Genomic DNA, 20207 nt, shown 5'->3' with positions numbered 1-20207 from the left:
TGAAGAGGTTTTCAGAGTTCCCTATGGTTGGCTAATTCTCCAGGATTTCCTTTTGAATTCCTGGCCAGGCTCTGGTTTGCCTCAACTGAAATAAAAGCATCAAGCAGTGGAGAGGCTGCCAACCTTCGCTGTGGTTCAGCAAAGCCCTGGGGGCTTTCCCTTCCCCCAGCTGAGCAGAGCTCTGAGTCAAATCAAATAGCCAACGACTCTCCGAGAATAGAGTTTTCCCAGAGAGCCACAAGTTTGGGGAAAATATTAACTGTGCTCCGGGGATGGTGCTTTTAATGGGTCTCCAGAAGTGGTCGGATCTCTGTCCGTGGTAGGCAACACTGCCAGCTTTTGCTTTACTGCCAAGCTGGGGAAGGAGGAAAGACGGAAGCAACCACGAGCTAATGCGTCACAGACCCCACTCACTGTCTTCCAAGTTTCCGTATTTTTTTTCTCTCGGACAGACGATTTCCAGTTCATTTGCTGGCTTTAGTTAATTGGCAGAATTCTGAAATAGTTGATTTTAGGTGTTTCGCCCATGTTTTTGCTACTGCAGGGGGAGAGCAAGTACTAGGAAGCCCTTCCTCCACCAATGCAGAAGCCAATCAAGTTCTGCATTATTTTAAACCTATTTTCATGTAAGACAAAAAAGCATTTTAACCAAAAAAAAAAAAGTTTTTAAAAATGATACAGTTTTAGATCACTGATTCTTGCATCTAGTTGATTTTAGGTGTTTCGCCCATGTTTTTGCTACTGCAGGGGGAGAGCAAGTACTAGGAAGCCCTTCCTCCACCAATGCAGAAGCCAATCAAGTTCTGCATTATTTTAAACCTATTTTCATGTAAGACAAAAAAGCATTTTAACCAAAAAAAAAAAAGTTTTCAAAAAATGATACAGTTTTAGATCACTGATTCTTGCATCTAGTGGAAACTTATGGGGGTATACTGCAATAAATAGAAGAGAAACTGCCGTGTGAGAGGGAAACAAACTGCATGAGCAGGGCCTCACTGTAGGATCTCTCCGGTTAAGTAGCATAGGCAGGATCAAAAATAAAGGTGGCTACTGGTCGTAGCCCCTCTCAGCCCCAAAAGGCCTCCTGAGTCTTTTTTGGAGAACTGGAACAAGTTCAAGGGAGGAAGAAAGGCTATTCCATCTTGTCTTGCTGGGGTGACCTAGGCCAAATCCAATTCAGTTCCAACAAGGATCAAAAGCGCCACAGAGAGTGGGAGTCGGACACGCAACAGCAAAGAGGACTCAGAGGACTGAGACCTGAACACAGGAAGCGACCTTATCTCCGGAGATTTCTCTGGAGGAACTCAGCACACAGAAATCAGGTTCATCTGAGAATCACCACGTATCAACCAGACCCTCGTCATTAAGATCGAGTAAGATCTTGGAGCTTCTTGAAAGGAAGTTATTCATCACTAGTATCTCTAACACTGCCTGCTACCGGCAAGCCAGGGAAAGTCCAAAACCGTCACAATCGGTCAAAAAAAGTAAACAACCTTTAGCAAAAACTTTTATTTTCAAGAACATTCTTATATTTCTTTTGCTTTCCTTTCAGATTTTATGTTTAAGTAATCTCTGCACCCGATGTGGGGCTCAAACGTGCAACGCCAAGGCCAAGAGTCGTCCGCCCTATTGACCGAGCCAGCTGTTTAACCTCCCCAAACCCTACTGTTCAAAAACACAGCCACTTTATTTGCTCGTAATTCTGCAGTTTGGGTTGGGCTCGGTGAGGCAGTTCTTCTGCTCATCTTGCTGGTGATCATAGGACCACTTCCAGCTGGCAGGTGGGAACGGGGCTCAGCTGGAATGCTGGCAGGACTGGGCCTCTCTCTCTCCACATGGCCTCTTTTCCACAGTCTGTCTAAGATAGTAACCAGATATTTCACACGATGGGTCAGGTGTCCCAACAACCCAAATGCAAAAGCTCCAAGGCCTTCTTAAGGCTTGTGTCCAGACCTGAAAAGCTTTAGTTCTGTCACATTCGATTGGTTAAAGTAAGCTACAGGTTCAGTCCAGACTGAAAGGAAGGGACTTTGCAAGCGTGTGAATGCCCAGAGGCGTGGTTCACGGTAAATGTCATCGATGCAACAGACACCTAAAACATTAAGGCCAATGTCCAGATGACTGGAATAGAAGCAACCACGAGAAACTATAAAATGGCTAAGCTAAAGGAAAACAGGGCAGTTACAGTTAGATTCCATTCTCTGTTCCTTCCCACACTGAGGGTCAATCTGGGTTCACTGAGAATCTTAATTATGGGTAGAAGGAAAATATAAACCTAATTAATCATTTAAAAGCCACATGATCTAGGACAACTCAATCATTCTCTCAAAGCCTCAGCTCCTCAATTATAAAATGAAAAATTATATGGGCCCTGCCTATCCTGTAGTAACACTGTACAGGACAAATAAGACAAGAAATGAAAAGGAACTGTGAAAACTAAAATGCTGTATCTTATTTATCTGACAGCATCCTAAGTATAGTCAACCTAGCAGGCTCCAGTCTCTCTATTAATAAAATTATAATAATCATAGTTAATTATCCCAATGCTAAATTACTACCACAGCAATGATAGTATACATCATAATGGGCCGATATTACATTATATTGTTTTACTATGAAAAATAACGACACGAACACTACCTATGGCTTATTGTTGCCAAATTATATGTCAGGTGTTGCTAGGTAAACCATAACCAAACCTTATAATTTATAACTCAACAAGGTAGGTATCATCCCTCTTTTACAAATAAATAAAATGAGTCAAGAAGTTCAATACTTAACTTACCCACGGTCACACAAGTAGTAAGCGGGAAATCTATTATGAATGTTTGAAGTACAGTAGGCACATGATAAATACCTGTTGTCTAAATTAAAAACAAAGCCAGGGCTTTCTGGCTCTAAAGTGAGGCTTTCAACTACATCAAAGTATCTCCCTCGCACGATCTCTATTTTTATATACAGCTACTGAAACTGTAATCACAGCAAATATATCTAATTAACATGAGCAATCCATCACATTCCTCATCTGCAAAATGGTTTCCCATCTGAAAAGTACCTTCCTTTGTTTAAACATCTAATCTTTAATTCATCTACTGAGACGTTAGGGGTTATAATGGTCATATTATAATGTGGGAGCACCAAATGTAAAAAAAAAAAAAAAAAAAAAAGCGACACGTTCACAAGCCAAAACGTCCCTAAAACAAACCCCCCAAAATAGCAAGTTTTTAAATGGCACAATATGGACAGTATGAATGACAAATAAAAACCCATATTCTTATACTACGAAGAGATCTTGAAACTTAAAAAAAGGAAAAAAAGACAATGACCAACAGGAAAATGGGTTAACAATACAGACAATGAACAGAAAAAATGCAAATGACTAATAAATATACATTTTAAAAAAAATTTTGTCAATAATCAAAGGAACACAAATCCAAGTAAGACTTTTTTTTAAACTATAGGACTGGCGAAAATACAAAAAAATTACAAAGATTAATCATACCTAGTGTTAGAGAGCATGCAAAGAAACAAAACATTAAAACACTATTCTTGGGGCACCTGGGTGGCTCAGTCCACTAAGCATCTCACTCTTGATGTCGGCTCTGGTCACTATCACAGAGTTGTGAGATCAAGCCCCTACCCCTGGTCAGGCTCCATGCTCAGGGTGGAGTCTGCTTAGGATTCTCTTCCTGCCTCTCCTTCTGCCCCTCCCTTCCCTGTTCTTGCCTCACACTCACACGCATGCACGCTCTCTCTCCCAAATAAATAAATCCCTATTCTTTAAAAAAACAAAAAAACAAAACAAAATGACCATTCTTAAGAGTATAAAATGGCATGAGCTTTCTAGAGAGCAATCTGGTAGTTAAAAAAAACATGTAAGATATACCCAGCTTTCTACCCACTAATTCCATTCCTAATAACTCCTATATAAAGGAAATTGAACGTTGCACAAAGAAGTATACACAATAATTAATTGTAACACCAACTCCAGGATACCACCTAAATGCCAGCTAGAGAATTGTTTAAATAAATACATCCATACAATGGCACTAAAACGTTATTTACCATGGAAAACATGTCAATGAGTGTCAAAGTTACAAAAACAAATTGTATAACCCAATTTGTAAGAGGAAGCACACATATTTTTGTGTTTGAAGGGAGAGAGGGCGTGCACATGTGTGAGCAGAAGTACACCCAAGGATACCAGAGTGAGAACCAATGCACTAGGAGACAAATCCTGAGAAGACAGGACAGTGATCTTGGCGAGCAGATGTGACGTCATCTTGGAACAGAATGGTGTTTGTTTTGTTTTTTTACTTTCCTCTCTGTACCTTTCTGTGTTTTCTGAATGTTTACATTAAGCATGTATAATTTTTGTAATCATAACACAATAATTTTCATTTAAAATAATCTCAACTATCATAAGTGTGAGGTTCTGTTGACTTTCAAACATTATTACTTTTACTATAAAATAGTGATTAAAAAGCAGCTGATATGGATACTGAATGAAAATGTACATTTATTCCTCTTTCAAGTGACAAATTAAAAATCATACCTTCATAGGATTGTCTCCACTCACAAATTATTATTGTAATTTCTTTTAAAATGTCACTTAAAAAATAAAGTGAAGCAGTTTAAGCACTACAGAACACACCTGACAAAGTGTGCTATATTATACGTCTGAGAAATAACTTGCATAAGTAAAGTCCTGGCTTGATGTGATTCTACAGTTCAAAAAATCCAGCATCACGTGGTATGTTAACTTGGTTGCTTATTAACTTACCCTCATTATTTACACAGTATAACGAGAATTCTCAATTAGCCATGGGTAAGATTATCCACGACTAATCTTGCTTTCCAGTTTGGCCATTGTGTCAAAGTGTAAGCAGTTTAGTGATGTGCTCTGTAGATCTCTCAGTTCTGTTTACTTTGCATGAAGCCAGGATTCTAGAAAGAGCAAATGCTTAAAATCAATTATTCAACTTGGATAGTAGATGGGTAAGTGGGCAGCTGTTATCCTCAGGGCTGAGAGTCTGAATGTCATCCAGTTACACCACTACCCTGTCCTCCACCTGTGAACTTTGGAAACCTTTGGGGCCATTTTGGTCGTCACAATGATTGGGGAGGGGGAAGGTTATAATGTCATTTGGACCCACAGACGCTAACGCGTGCTATAACAGGAAACTCCACCAAGAACTACCACATCTACACAGACAATAGTGTCCCTGGCGAGAGACCACAATTTTCTTGTTCAATATTATATTTCTAGCCTACCATACAGCAGGCATTAAATAATTATGTGTTGAGTGCAGTCAAAACAAGCAATTTCCAACACTGAGTGAGATACGAATAATATAAAATAATGAGGAGTGACAAGGGAGGAACCAGACAGTTTTCTACCTTGACCTGAGAGAGACCTTTGTGGCTGGGCTCCATTATACTCAGGGAAATTCTATGATGAGACACATCTATACCCAAAATATGTAGAAAAGCATAGTAGTCCACACCCAAATACAAATTACAAGAGGATTATCTTCCATCACAGATATGCAGGTATAGGTCTTCCTCTGTTAGCAAAGACAGGCAATTGTGTCAACTCCAGACTAGGGCCAACTAAGCTCAATCTTGCCTTGGCCAGTGAGCTGCAGAACAGCATGTGGTGTAAGAGTAAGACTGCTGCGTTTAAATTTGGCTGTACCATGCATTACCTGAGTAATTTACTTAGCATCATAACGTATCAAACCTTGGCAATTTACTTATTAATACCTTCTCAATTCTCCTCTACAAAATGGCATAACGAAACAGGTTCACGACCCCCTATTCTAAGCCCCTGGCCCAGATATATCACATGTCTCAGAATTTTTTCTTAATTTTGGAAAGTAATACCATATATATGTAACACCCCAGGTGTTCCTAGGGCAGCAATGCATAATCATACGATCGTACACACTGACATTTCTACAGCTAAATGGATGAATGTTCAATTTGTGGGATAAATAAAGACGCTTAAGTAACCTTATCTCATCCGGTTCAGGCCCTGCCTGACATTAGCTTCGCCCCAAACTTCAGTAAACTGGTGATTTTCAGAGCCTTTTGAAATTCATATGTAAGAGATCAGGGATCTGTAGTACCTACTTCCCTTGGGGAGACAGTGTGACAATGAAGTTCTTATACATAGAAGGCACTTACCCCAGTGCCTGACACAGAGGTAGCACTTAATATTGGTCATTGTTCCAAAATGTTAACTGGTTACTCAATGAGATACAAGATCCTGCAAGCTAGCTAGGGGATTTAGCTGACTTGTGTTAGCTGGGGGTAGGGAGGAGGTGGGATGGGGGTAACCACAGGTCAGAAGGGAACCTAAGACAATTACGCTAATTAAAGTAAAACAAAATGACAGTTTACTGCCCATAAATTACAAGACAATAATGCATGTGTCACACTGCACCCTTAAGTAAACATTTACTTCCTTTCAATAGCAGGGAGTTTCTCCAGGAGTTAAGATCTGCGGATACTTAATAACTTCTGCTTCACATGTGGCTTCCTACTTTTAACTCTGAACAGTTTTCTTCCTAAAAGTGGGTCTGATACTGAAGATTTTGCTCCAGGTAGGGCCTAAACTAGTTTCTCCTTAATGTATAAAAAAAAAAAAAAAAAAGGCAGTGATGTTCTTGTTGAGCACGGCAAGATTACAGCAAAATTTGAGAAAAATAGTAAACGGAAAAAAGTATGTTGAATGAAGCCTATCCCCCAAATGACCGAAGTGCAGTTTGCCCCTTCATCCTCCCCCTGTTGTATTGGTTTTCCTGACCCAAACTCCTAGAGAACCCGTAAGGCTGAACAGGGAGAATGAAGACAACTATCACGTGCTAGGCACTACTTGGTGCCAAGTACTGGGTGTATACTTCCATGCAACCCTAATTTATTTTCACAATCTACAAGGCAACAGTTATTCTCCTTATATTAATAAGAATATTGAATTGCTAAGTGGGTGAACCATAATTCAAACTCAGGTTTGACTAACTCAAAAACCCACGAGCTATATGCACTAGACCACCTCGCCAGAGGATACGGTGTTTTTCTCACATTCTTGACTGTTGTCTTCCTTTGTATTTTTTATCATATATTTTTTAAGTGCACATAATAATATGGGATTTATATTCTCTCTCAGAGTAAGGGCATGTTAGTTGTTTCTATGATCCCAAACTGAAAATGTACTTGTAATTTTATCTTAATTCGTCTCTGAAAAAATAAGGGGATCCCCATAAGTTACATGCATCATCTTTAGCTTAACAGCATATTTACATACATACTGCATTGTGTTTCCAATAAGCAGCACAATTATACTCAAAGAACCTTCAGAGATTTTAAGGCAAAAATATGTATTTAGTTGAATAACTAACCATTCTGGTTGTAAGGATTTTTACGGGGTGTGACCTCCCAAATGTCCCTCTATTGCCACTTCAGAGTTTAATGACCTTTTAGGGAGTGTCTTCTTTATGACAAATTAAAATCGACCCTTCCATAACTTAAGCTTATCCTACTTAGGTCTGACTTTCAAGGAGATAACTTAAGGCTCTCTCTAACATACCAGTCATTTTGCTGCTTTATTATTTTTAGCTGCAAGTTTGTAGCAAAAAAAAAAAAAAAAAAAGACAGTACAAATAAATTTGAAAATAGATTTCAAGGTCTTTCTCCCCCTTCTTTCCCTAAACTACACACATAACTTCCATGACTTGAATCATTCCTAACTCGTCAATGCCCATTTTGCTGCCCTTTCCAGTGCCTCTCCAATTGTTCTGTGTCCATAATGAGCTATGGAGAAAATATTGAACATTATTAGTTTAAAGTGTTCAGTTTAGCACTCTAAACTAAGAGCTCAATAACCTAACTTTAAGAAAAAGAATACTCCAGAGTCACGCTCATTTTTGAAAGTACAAAACTGTTGACCCATATTCAATTTGTAGAATGCTATGATTTGAGTCCAGACAATTACTCTCATCTTGAATTTGTTGATTAACTTTTAACCATTATTAAATTTCATGACGTTTAGGCTGGACCATTGAGGGGATTTATCTTCAATCTGCAGATAAGTAATCTCATAGATTGTTACCATACAATAAAGCCTTAAATGCATACTTGAGTAAGGTGAAAACATACTTTGGAATCTATTATTATCATCGAAGACTCTAGAATTCTATATGATGAAGGAACCACGTTTTGACACTATTAACATTACTACCACTATAAATGCTACTCCACCCTAGAATTTTCAAGACTCTATACACACAAAGAGCTTACGAAATCACTTTTAAGAACAAATGTACTTAATTACCAGACTTGGGATCATGCAATACATTCAATATTTTAAATTGTATAAAAAATGATATTGCTTATTACTGTCACTTTTTGACCAAGATAGGACATATTTAATATGGACAGTTCATATTTTAGTTTTTATAAATTTTCGTATTTTTAAAACTATACTATTTTAAGACCGATCGTCATTGGCCCTTGTAAAAACTGAATCCTGAATACTGTTAATTCAGTAAATATTGGTGGAAAAACAACAGAAGTCAAGGAAAATGCCAAGAGTCTAGTTCGTGTTTCTACACTCACAACGCCAGCAGGAAAAGGTATACAACCTTGATCACAGCTTCCAGCAGAACGTAAGAACAAGACGCAGAGTTTGCTAGTCTAATACAGTCCATGCATAAAGGGAAGCAGGACAGACCAGTGGCTCTGAGGCCCTATATTCAAATGAACCTGCTCTTCAGGCCACCAACATCCCCAAGGGTGGCTCCTGAAAAACTTTTCTGATTGGAAAATATAATTTGAAAACTACCAGTACAGTGGATAAGAATCCTAGAGGAAGAGTCACAAGACCTGGGTCCACACGCTAGATCGTCCATCTACTAGCTCCGAGCTTCAAAGGGGTTTCTTAATCTCTCTCAGTCCTAGTTTCCCTACCCATAACGTGGAGACAACCCCTACGCCATATGACTGACCAGCTGAGAAAAGCTAAATAAGATGCAAAACACACAAAACAAGCTTGTCAGGTGTGATCTACACTGTAAATGTGAAGTATATTATAATCACTGTTTTATATGCTGTGTTCTATGTAAAAACAAACATTTTTCCTTCCCTACCACACCCCCTTCCCAAGGCAACTTCCTTATTTCACATACAACAAAGACATCCAGTGCTACCAAAGTGAAAGAAGGTCCAGAAATTGGATTAAAAGGAAAAAAGTGGTAAGAACAGACACATACAGAATTGTTCTCCACTGCTTCTCAGGATAACTCAAGGTAAGTTCATCTCCCACTACTTTCAAGGGAAGGACTCCACCAATACATGTATTGGTTATTTTAAATGTCCTATGGGCTATTTTAAATAAACCTTATTTGTAAGCACTTTTAGTAGAAGTATACAAAAAACTATTTTCTCCAGGCCCATACTAGCTCTCACAATTATTAGGTATGATATCAATGTCCATATCAGATGTCCTCAATCATGAAAATTGAGTAATAAGGAAAAAGAATATCATTCACTTGTTTAATACAGACGACTCAAACAGCTTGAGATTTATGACAGAGTTGTAAGACTTCCCTAGAGATACTATTTGAGAAAGTAGGTATTCTCTTTAAAACACCGTGGTAAAGCTTATAATAGCTCTTCAATTATACCTCCTGTATATAAATGCACAATTTTTTGTTATAAATCATGTTACGAAGGCCTTCAGACACAAAATTATTCAATGTATCTTTCTTGCAAACTTATATCCATAACAAAATATTGGAAAATGCATAGGAGAATTTCTGGTGCAGCCTGTGGAAAACTTTTGTCAAACCATAGGACTAAGAGGAAGGATAGAGCTCCAGCTTATTTCTCTTAAATCTTGCTTAAGTCTCTTACCCAGGAGATTGTGTGATTATCTTCCCACAGAAGCCGAAGATTGAAGAAATATTAAAATAGCAATGTTTTATCATCTTGAATGGGCTGGCAATCGCATTTTGACTATGTGGAAATCTAAGGAAGTAATGTAGGTGCAAATATAATCTCAAAGACCAACGATGACGAAAAGCTCACACGTACTCAGACTCTATGCTAGCCCTCTGATGCCCGCCCCTACCACTCACCTGACCCCAACCCTGCTCTTTTCACCTTTCTGAACGCCAATGGAAGGCCTCTCTTTAAAGTACTGTTGTAGCAGAAGCAGGAGTTCACACACCAAACTGCTGTGCCTTCCTACAAAACCCACCCATTATTGAGTAGGAGAATTATGACATCAGCAGCATGTTAGCCCACATCCCCTGATCCACACACTACCATGTCATGGGCTGGATTGCATAAGAATAGCTGCTATATTTTACTACCTCTAATTTGAGTTTACTCTGATACAGGTTTGATGTTTGGGAATCTGTGGAACAACCATGGAAATGCACATGGCATTTAGTTGCACTGCAGATGACGGTCATGTTCGAAAGCCAAACCCAGACAGCATGCAGGGTGCCGCGTGAGTAACAAAGGGGTGGGAAAAGACTAACTTAACAGTCTCATATTTGTGCTCTCAGAAAACCACCCCGAGCAGCACTAGAATTTCACATGGCCGGAGCTTCGATGTTCTGTCTTACTATTTCCCTATAAACTCTGTGTGTTACTGCACCATTTTCAACGCAGCGTGCCTTTAATTCTACTCGGGGCAGGCCGGGGAGGCAGGCACCTGGAGGGGTTCTGTTGCGGGGTTTCCATAGCCCCAAAGAAAGCTACGCTATCCGAAGCATTTAAAAATACCTGTAACCAAGGGCACCCGGCTGACCCAGTTGGTAGAGCGTGCTACTCTTGATCTCGGGGTTGTGAGTTCAAGCCCCACGTTGGGCATAGAGCTCACTAAAAAAATAAATACATAAAATAAAACAAATGTGAAGAACAGTTTAATAGTGTTTTGTCTTAAGCATATACAAGCAGGGAAGGAAAATAAAGTTCCTCACCATATGAACCATTGCCAACCACCAAGAGATGAAAAACCGATCCCAAGATCTTATATATAAAAACCACTCTTAAGAAGATTTGGACATGAGACCCCATATTAGACACATTAAAATATTCTGCTTTGTGTACCTGTAGTTCATCATTTATAGAGAACATGTGATCAATTACCTCATATTCTTTCCATGAGCCAAACTCAATGTATTCTCTACCATAAAATGCCAGAATGACCAAGTGGCCTAAAATATTAAAAGCAAAGAGAATTAGGTTACCATTAAAAATAAATTATTTGCTATCTACAAGTTATGTAATTACTTCAAATTATTGAACTTGTGGATAAATATTAACTGCCATATAACAGATTATTTTTTAAATATTTCTTTGCATGACTGTTAATTTATATTTTTAAGTTTCCTACTGAGCCAAAAAAAAAAGAAATTGTTTTGACTAGACAGGGAAGGAGAGAGAATTTTTATTTTATAAAGAATAAACACATTACTCTAATAATCAGGAAAAATGTAAGTGAGGGGAAATAATGGAGAGAAGGATTCTTGGAAAGAATCTGTACTTCTAAATTGTGAAGACAAGAGACCAAACAGTTTGAGAACCAGCTTGCTAACTTATTGTACGGAGTGAAGCAAAAGCAAGAATGGATTAGCAGCTGACATACCTCTGCTCGTTCCTTAAAAATAATTAAGATTTGTGTCTTTTAAAAAAAAACAAGCAAAAACAATGCATAAACAGGTCCCAAAGCAGAAGAAATTAATAAGAATACATGATTATTCAGTTTTATGAAAATTTTAAAAAGAAATCTTTGGCTCAGGGGAGAACAGGCCAGATTACTTTTAAACCAATGATTTTTATTTGCTAATAAAGTAACTTTAGGGTAACACTGAAATACAAACATGTACTTAAGTGTGTTTGCTTATTATCTATGTTCATACCTTTTTTGCCCTAAATCTGACCCATGGTATCTGAGATCAATTTAGTAAAGAGTATATCTGATCACTTAGTCAACCATAAACAGCATCATAGCTGCCTGGCATGATGTAGTTTTGTTTGTTTTCTTTTTTTTCGTTAAGGGTAAAGATGACATTAAGTGACAGTCGCCATAAATTTTTATGTTGGTCCATTAAACTTAGAAAAATAACACAGAAAACAGGCACAGCTGAGTATATATGAATAGGCAACAGTCTAAATACACATATTTGGGGTTACTTGAACAAGACAAGGATCACGAAAATAATCACAGGTGTTTGCTGTGTATTTAGTCGATTACGAGTCAGATACAGCAAAAGTGCAATAATCCGCACTAATTAACACACCAGAGTTCTCAAAAAGAACTTGGCAATTTTAACCCTATTATCAGATTTTCCTGTTACTTTATTGTCATTATGAAACACAGGATATTTTCTGACATGATGTATTATACACAGTTATTATAAACTAAGTGACTAAACAGAACACAAGGACTGAGTTTTATGTATCTACAATCAGATGTTTCTAAGTAAGATAACTCTACTGGGTCCTATAATTTTTTTTTTCCTCCAAAGACCCTCCCTGACACATAACTTGTTAAGTGAATACCAAGTTAGAAAATTCAAGCTCATCTACGCCATCTGTGTCCTCTACTCCTCTCCAAACAGGTGAGAAGCAGAATGTCCTCTTTGAACACCTTTCACCCCCTCATCTGATAGGGACATAAGCGATCAGAATCTCCTTTCTTGAATGATCACAACTTCCTCAGACACTGTCACAGTTCACTGATGATGCAAATTTGTGTTTGCCACTGGTCATTTTATTATTTTTTTCAGATTTTATTTATTTATTTGAGAGAGATCATGAGCAGGGGCAGGAGCAGAGAGAGAGGGAGAAGCAGACTCCCCACTGAGCAGGGAGCCTGATGCAGGGCTTGATCCCAGGACCCCAAGATCGTGATCTGAGCCGAAGGCAGACACTTTACCCACTGAGCCACCCAGATGCCCTCCACTGATCATTTTAAACTTAAAATCCAATTCATTTCTTAAAGCCTGTTCTCATATATTATTATTCAATTATTCATTTAAGAAAGAACTGCAACTATTCTAGTTCCCAGCCATACAAATATTAAATGCACATAATCCCAACACACTACCATGCCAATCACAGCAAGATGCTTCCTCCCTCGAAGCTCTAACACTGGCCCCATAAGAACTTATTTTCCTTATTTCTTTTACATTCTGTAACATCTTTCTCCTCACATCTCTGGCACAGCTATTCAAGTGTCTTCATCTTGACCTTCAACATTTACTGAGTCGCTACCATGTGCTTGGTGACAAGCGAGAGGCTGATTACGTGCTGCCGGAAACGACGGTGAGCTAGTTACTCTGCACTCAGGCCCCATCTCACCTGCTCCCACAGACCCTCCGAACTTTCTCAGTGCCTTTACACCTCTCCTGCAACCCAGCGATCTTATACCTTTCTCACTCTCCTTTCCTCATACCCCACAACTAAAGTAAACACGTCCTGCTCATCTGTTATTCACATCAGGGAATCCAGCCCAGCACTACCCTGAGACCCAGGCAGAAGGGGCCAGTGCCCCGGGCCTTGCACTTTTACCTCTGGCCAGATCATTCCCCATAAAATGAGAAATCTGCTCAGCCCAGGGCCATGCTTTCTGACACCTCCGGGCTCTACCTCGGCAAGTTCCCAGGACTTGAATTCCCTTGCAGAGCCCTGGACGGTCATCCCCAGGGCAGATGGAGATGCAGGCATACCCACCTCCAGCCCAAGAAGTGGTCAAGAGAGAGCCTGCAAGGAGTAGGGCATGAGGACATGAGAACAAAGAGCCTGGGATATGGGGGGAAAGAGGCAGACTGCGGGACAGGGGCAAGGTGACAAAAGGCCAGTTCTCTCCTTGCCACTATATTCTAGAACAGAACTCCTAAAAAATCTGAGTATTCAAAAAGGTCATCCATCTCCTTATAAAGTCATATTGGTCAAATTAGGAGGCGAGGGCATATTTTACCTAAAGGTTAGCTGAGCTGCAGCATTTAAGGATGTAGAAATACAATGAGTGAGCTTGCATCTGTATTCTTATACCCATAAGTGTTAGGAATGGGACAGGTTTCCACATCCTATTTCCACTGAAAGTTCCCCAGCTCCAATCTTCATTATAACCTATCAAATGATGATTATTATAACATAGTGCAGAAGGAGTAGTAGTAAAAGAAGCATTAATAACATCTCTCACTGAAGGTCCTAGCATTGCAGGGGCATCTAATCTATACCAAACTCTTGCATGACCTTTGTGTTACTTACAGTCCCACCTCCCACGCCACCCCCTACCCCCCCCACCCCCGCCCCGGCTAGTTACCTACATCTTATCCATGAATTTAAAGTAAAACGGTGATGGCGGAAGAATTCTAACCAAGGTCTTTCTGAATTAGAAGCCCAGGTTCTTCACCTTGAACCTCCTTTTAATGATTATGAGAAGTTTACCTAGCTTTTAGACCCACTCCCTGCTCATCTACACGGATCTGCCAGATTCATCTCACTAAAGCACCATTTTCACCTTCACATTGATCCACTTTAAAAATAAACACTGGTCGGTTATGATCTATCCAGTTAAGTTCCAAATTTTTAGCCTGATTTTCCTTTCCACTCCATCTGCTTCATTATTTCCCAAGAAACGCTTCACACCACAATCATACCTGCCTCCACCTGTAGCACACACTTAACTTCCAATACACCTGCAAGATCCACCTCATGTCTTCCCTCCTTCCTGAACATTCTCTAAAATTACTCTAGACCAGTTTCTGTGAATCCCCGCTTTGTGAACCCCCAAAGTACTGATGGTCTCCACCAATCAGCAAGTAACTAAACTGTGTGCTCAACATTGGGGGGGGGGGGGGACCGCAAAGGATGGGCTATAGAGTTTGACTTCAGATCTCTTCGTGGAGTTAATCTTGTTGGAAGGCAGCATAGGAGAGACTGGTCAAGTGCCTCAAGAGACAGAGCTCCTGGCTGAAAATCTGCTTTGATCATATATCAGCATGGGCTTTGGTGTTTAGTTTGCATCGTAAAGTAATTGGCAGCAGCTCTTTCATGATAAGCAGAATTTTTGGTCCTGGAATCCACTTAGATCTTAAATTTTTTGAGAACACCAAAGAACTTTGGTTTCTGTGTATCATGTCTAGTTGGGCACTGGTAAATGTTTGTCAGCTCTCCTTCCACCCCCTTAAAAAAGCTAGATTTGTAGTTTCCGCTCATTTCCATAGGTAAATACACCCAAGATGGCCAGTCTCAAGCTAGCAATGTGACATCTGAATGTGGTGTTAAGAGATGAGCAACACTGACTCTCTCGAGCTGGTACTAATCAGCTTCAGTCTGTCACTAGTTATGTCTTCCCAGTCATCGTATTAGAAAGCAAAATGGGGAAAGGTAATAACTGTTTATTAATTTTAAAACTACAATAAAACCATTACATCTTAACATAAACTTATTTTTATGAAGTATTATCTAAATTTTCCAAAAGAAAAAAAGATTTAATGAGAAGAGCGACATTGGTTTACATTTTTACAAACTTCTTTGAATGTCTTGCTTTCATAAAAGACAACTGGCTTCTCCCATCGATTTCCACACTCAATCTGCTGTTTTGGTTGAATATATTAAGAAAATGCAGTCTCACATAGACATTCAGTTTTTAAAGGAAGGACCTCCTGGGGCTGGTGACCCTAGGTATGCTCCATTCACACTCTGAGCAGCATTCATGTACAGCCACCAGTTTGCATAAAACACTTTAGTGTGAAAAGACCTTACTAATAGTGAGTTTATTTGGTTTTTCTCACCTAGCAATTACCTCAATATGAATAATTCTAACTTCAGACTGCACTGAAAAGCAAGTGTATACGATTTCATATGCATGTGTGTATGTATTTGCATACACACGTATATACATGTAAATATATATGTACAAGTACCACAGCTCCTCCATTCAACAACTCAAAGTGGTAAGAATATCAAGGAAGGAAAAGACAACATGAAAAAGACCAACTGAAAACTTCATTTGTAGGAGAAAAAATTCTATGCAGAGAGAATATTTATGAAGCTAATGCATGAATTTTCACTGAGCTGGACATAATATTCAATTAAACATAAAAGGTACAATTATGTTCTGCATCTTTACAAGTGGACAATTGTACCTTTTGCACAAGACAATAAGTCAGAGTTACACATTCACTGATGTCAAACAATGGCTTCTATCAGCACAGAATTCTACTTCGTTTGATTCTGAAATTTAAAACTTCCCAACTTAATGTTTTTGGCAATATTTAATTCTTCAAAACTGATATCATTAAACAGCTTAACAATGTAAGCACATAAATCATACTCGGGGGGGAAATTCATTGATTTAAAATTAGCGGAACTACTGGTACCAGCTAGCGGTTTTATCTGAAAGACCGTATCTGCGTGACATTAAGTGCTATTTTTCCCTGGCTCTAAGTATCACTGTAGCCTGGTATTCTCCCTCTTAAAATATCAAGGCAACATTAAGCATTAAGCACGTTCTGTACCTCCTCCTCTCCTTAAGCTTGGGCTGAAATTACCTTCTTCAAAGAATTGAAATAGGATAGCCATTGCCTAAACCAGTTTAATTCCCCTAGCTACTTCAAACCATTATATTTCAAACCACTTCTATTCTTTTGAAAATATTATCTTCTCATTAAATTAAGTGCCTTATGGTCTCTTTAGCAACAACAGAATACATTAAAATGTAAACTCTATTTCATCAATCAATGGTGAGCATGCTGAACCTTTTTTAGGGGTAGACCACAAAGTAGCAAAGGTAATCAGGTTTTTATGTGACTCCGCTGTTGTCTTACTGCTTAGCAGAAACTACTGATACTCATTTTCAGCCCTCCTGTATCGACAAGGTAGTTTTAACACAAGACTGGGCACTTTACTCACTTCTACTCTTACAGTTCTTTATATGGAAGAAGAATTTGAAGAGAGGCTAAATGTTTAAATGCTGTAAGGCTTACTGTACATACGCACAAAAATAAATGAATTTGCTCTAGTCTTTAAATTCTACCCTTTGTGCAGGGAATAAGTTATCTCATCTGCCAGGGCGTGCTGTTCCTATCATTTATTGCTCTTGCAATCTTTAAGGATCCCACCCCAAGATTCGATTCGGTGAAGAGGGGTCACTTCATAAAAGCCTAAAACATTCCTACCCACTGACCCATACTGACGATGACTCCACAAAATATATCGAGCATAATATCTCTTCGAAAACAATTTTGTTTCTAATTATATCCAGTTCCATGTTACTATTTTCAGCAGCCACCTTCTTCTGCAAAACCTTCCTCACACCCTACCACAAAGAGTGAGCTAAGCTAATGACAATACCAGCTACCACAGTCTGAGTGCTAATTCTAGACTGTCATGCTAACTTCTCCAGACACACTTATCTCGTTTTAGCTTTCACTTTTTCATTACAACCCAATTGAAACAGATAATATCCCCATATTTACATTAAAAAAAGGAGATCGAAGTAGTTAAGGAGTAAGTTCAAGGATAATTAGCTATCAAATGACAAAACTGGAACTTGAACTCAGGTCTCTTCTACTCAACAGACTAGGACGCACACCCCTTCCTGACAATTTTGCAAGCTCACAGTCCACAGGCAACATGCTTCAGGTGTTTACATTTTTTAAGGTAAAGACCTAAGTAGTCATGGGTATTTGTGTACATGGACTAAGCAGATGATTGCCTCACATAGCATAGTTTGGGTCTTTGTGGAAATTTTCTAGTTCCAAGCAAGTACTACAACAACCTTCTGCTAATATTGTGACAGTCCTGACAAACATCTATATTCAAGATTAGCCGAGGGAGGTAATCTTCCCACAAATCTGCTTTGTACTGAACCTGTGTTGTGTGTTTAAGAGTGAGCTGTGAACTCACACTCACAGGCTGAACTGCAGTGCATGTCCAGGCTTCACAAGGTAGAAGACAGGGACAAAGTCATGAATGTTTAGAATGTGTAGCAGGTCAGGCTACTTAACTGCTAAACTGGAATTCAGAATCATTGACAGGATGGTTCCACAAAGTGCTACAGTCTCTCTGCAAAATATAGACAGAACAAGGCCAAGCCGCAGTAAAACTTCAGAAATACGACTGAAGGTAACAACAGCCACAATCACAATTGTTTTCTCTGGAAAAGCAAACAACTCAATCTTGTGAAAGGGATGCCTAAATTCAAGTGTTAAACTCACTGTGGCCCTATTGGCTTATTAAGGGATAGAGGATATTAAAAATATTTCAGAAATCAATAATCTAGTTGCTAAAACTCCCAAAAAGTTTGCGTTCTGCCTGGTTAAGGTAGTATTTGCATTGGATCGGAATAACAATTCATCGGTTAGCAGAAACAAGGCGCTGTGGTGATGCCAGGCTGATACCCGGGATCTATGATGCTTCATGATAAGATCCTCTAGTAGGAAGCCAGTACAATATTAGGTGGGGGTATTAAAATATCTTAATGGGAAAAGGCCACTGCTGGTAAACTATTATTCTAGAAATGCAAAAGAGCATACCACTCAATCACTGATAAACATCTCTACCTAAAGCAAATTTATTGTTTAAAAAAAATAGTTTGTATAATGTTTACTTCTTCTATGCCATGTGCTTGCTTAAGAGGTTGATTTTACCTTTAGCTGAAGCTGTGTATTTTCTAATCTGTTTAGGGCAGCTGTCAAGTAATCAGAGCAAGCGGTGCCATTTTAATAAGGAAGTCTTTTAATGAAATATAATAGGTCACAAATACCTAATTTCTGCTCTTTACTGTAATTGCCAGTCTTTACTATAACTGCCACTTTAACAATCTTTTCCAAATGCTGACACAAAAGATGAACAAATCAAGGGTATTAGCATGTGTGTATATTTACAGCGTATTGCTGTCAAAGGCTGTAGCTCCACTCCCAACTCCAGCAGCTATATGAGGATCTGTTTCTTTTGATGGAGGCATCCTGTTTCAGGTTATGAATGCATCTGAATTAATCTCTTTTTCATGGCTACATAAGCAAACACATACTAAAGAATACACGGGAGAAATGTTCACAAAGTTATAGCACAATATGACACCTTCAGGAATATCACAGACACTTTCACTCTCACTGTGGAGGATTGTACATTTTACTACTTTATTCTTCTTCAATAAATCCTCTGCTCCATCAGTTATTAGCTCACAATTTCAAACATTGTTTATAGATAGGGCAAATAGCCTGTTCTTTAAAATAAATTTTTAAAAGAAATAAAAACGAGTACCAGTTTTATATGCACATGCACGTAAGCTGCAAACATCGAACTGCAAGGAGTTGCTGCAAAATTAAAGGAGCAGATTACAAAGAGGGAAAACACAAAGATGATTTCTTATTTTTAAAAAGCACATTCATTGTAACTATTTTACCAGAGTTCAATTTTAAGTTTATGATTAAAAAGTCTTTAAAAAAAAAATTCCCTGAAAACTTCTTCATATGGTAATCCTTTTACCTTTTTGAGCATACTATTTTCTGTAACCAATATCGTTTTGAATTTGGTACTATTATTGCTATTTTAATATCAGAAGTCCTCTGCACAAACAGTAGTTGTTTTATATGAAGTTTGCCCATTTTTGAAAGGGTAAGCTCCCCCAAATCAAACTAGCTAACTGTGAAAAGAAAACCATGACAACTGTTTGTACCTCTTGCTTTATTATTACATCCGGCCTGGTCACTCTTAGAAATTCAATCTACTATGGTTGCTAGGAGTCCGTTGCTGTGCAACATAGAAGGGTATGCTGTGCTTTCAGGCTAAGGAGTGCTAATAAACCTGTAGGCTTCCCTCTAGGAGTCTGACCAGTGTGCTTAAAGGGCTTAATACTTTTCAAGAGTGATTGGCCCACAATTCAAGACACATCCTATTAAAAACAAGTCACACTGAGAGATTTCTAACAAAGGAACAAAATGCTAAACATACACAAATATTCAAAATGTATCCTCAGAATCCCTAACTAATTTGGTAAAACAAACAAAGAACAGATTATGATCTACATTTCAATTATACCACCTACCATCCCCAAGTTTTTATTTCCATATAGTCCCCTAAAAGGTTATAATGGACATATATGTATGGAGAAAGTTTCAGGGGAGGAGGAAAAAAAGCAGTACTAAGTACCTTCAACTTTGATATAAAATATATAT

The 20207-nt window shown here is 38.6% G+C and overlaps 1 protein-coding gene across 10 annotated transcripts in view; it reads right to left on the bottom strand.

Annotated features, from left to right (window-relative positions):
- RFX3 (regulatory factor X3) overlaps positions 1-20207 on the bottom strand; it is a 439811-nt gene that overhangs the window by 237755 nt on the left and 181849 nt on the right. For 2 of the 10 annotated variants that reach the window (XM_026519279.4, XM_057305523.1), the window contains exon 1: positions 1-20207. This exon is cut by the window's left edge. The exons of 7 other annotated variants lie outside the window; for them this stretch is intronic. The gene's annotated coding sequence lies outside the window, so the exon portion shown is untranslated. One more of the 10 variants, XM_057305524.1, reaches the window with a different exon arrangement.

Source organism: Ursus arctos, unplaced genomic scaffold, assembly GCF_023065955.2.
Source record: "Ursus arctos isolate Adak ecotype North America unplaced genomic scaffold, UrsArc2.0 scaffold_33, whole genome shotgun sequence".
NCBI classification, from domain to species: Eukaryota; Metazoa; Chordata; class Mammalia; order Carnivora; family Ursidae; genus Ursus; species Ursus arctos.
Note: the sequence above shows the minus strand (reverse complement) of the source record. Positions and strands in the feature narration are given on the sequence as shown.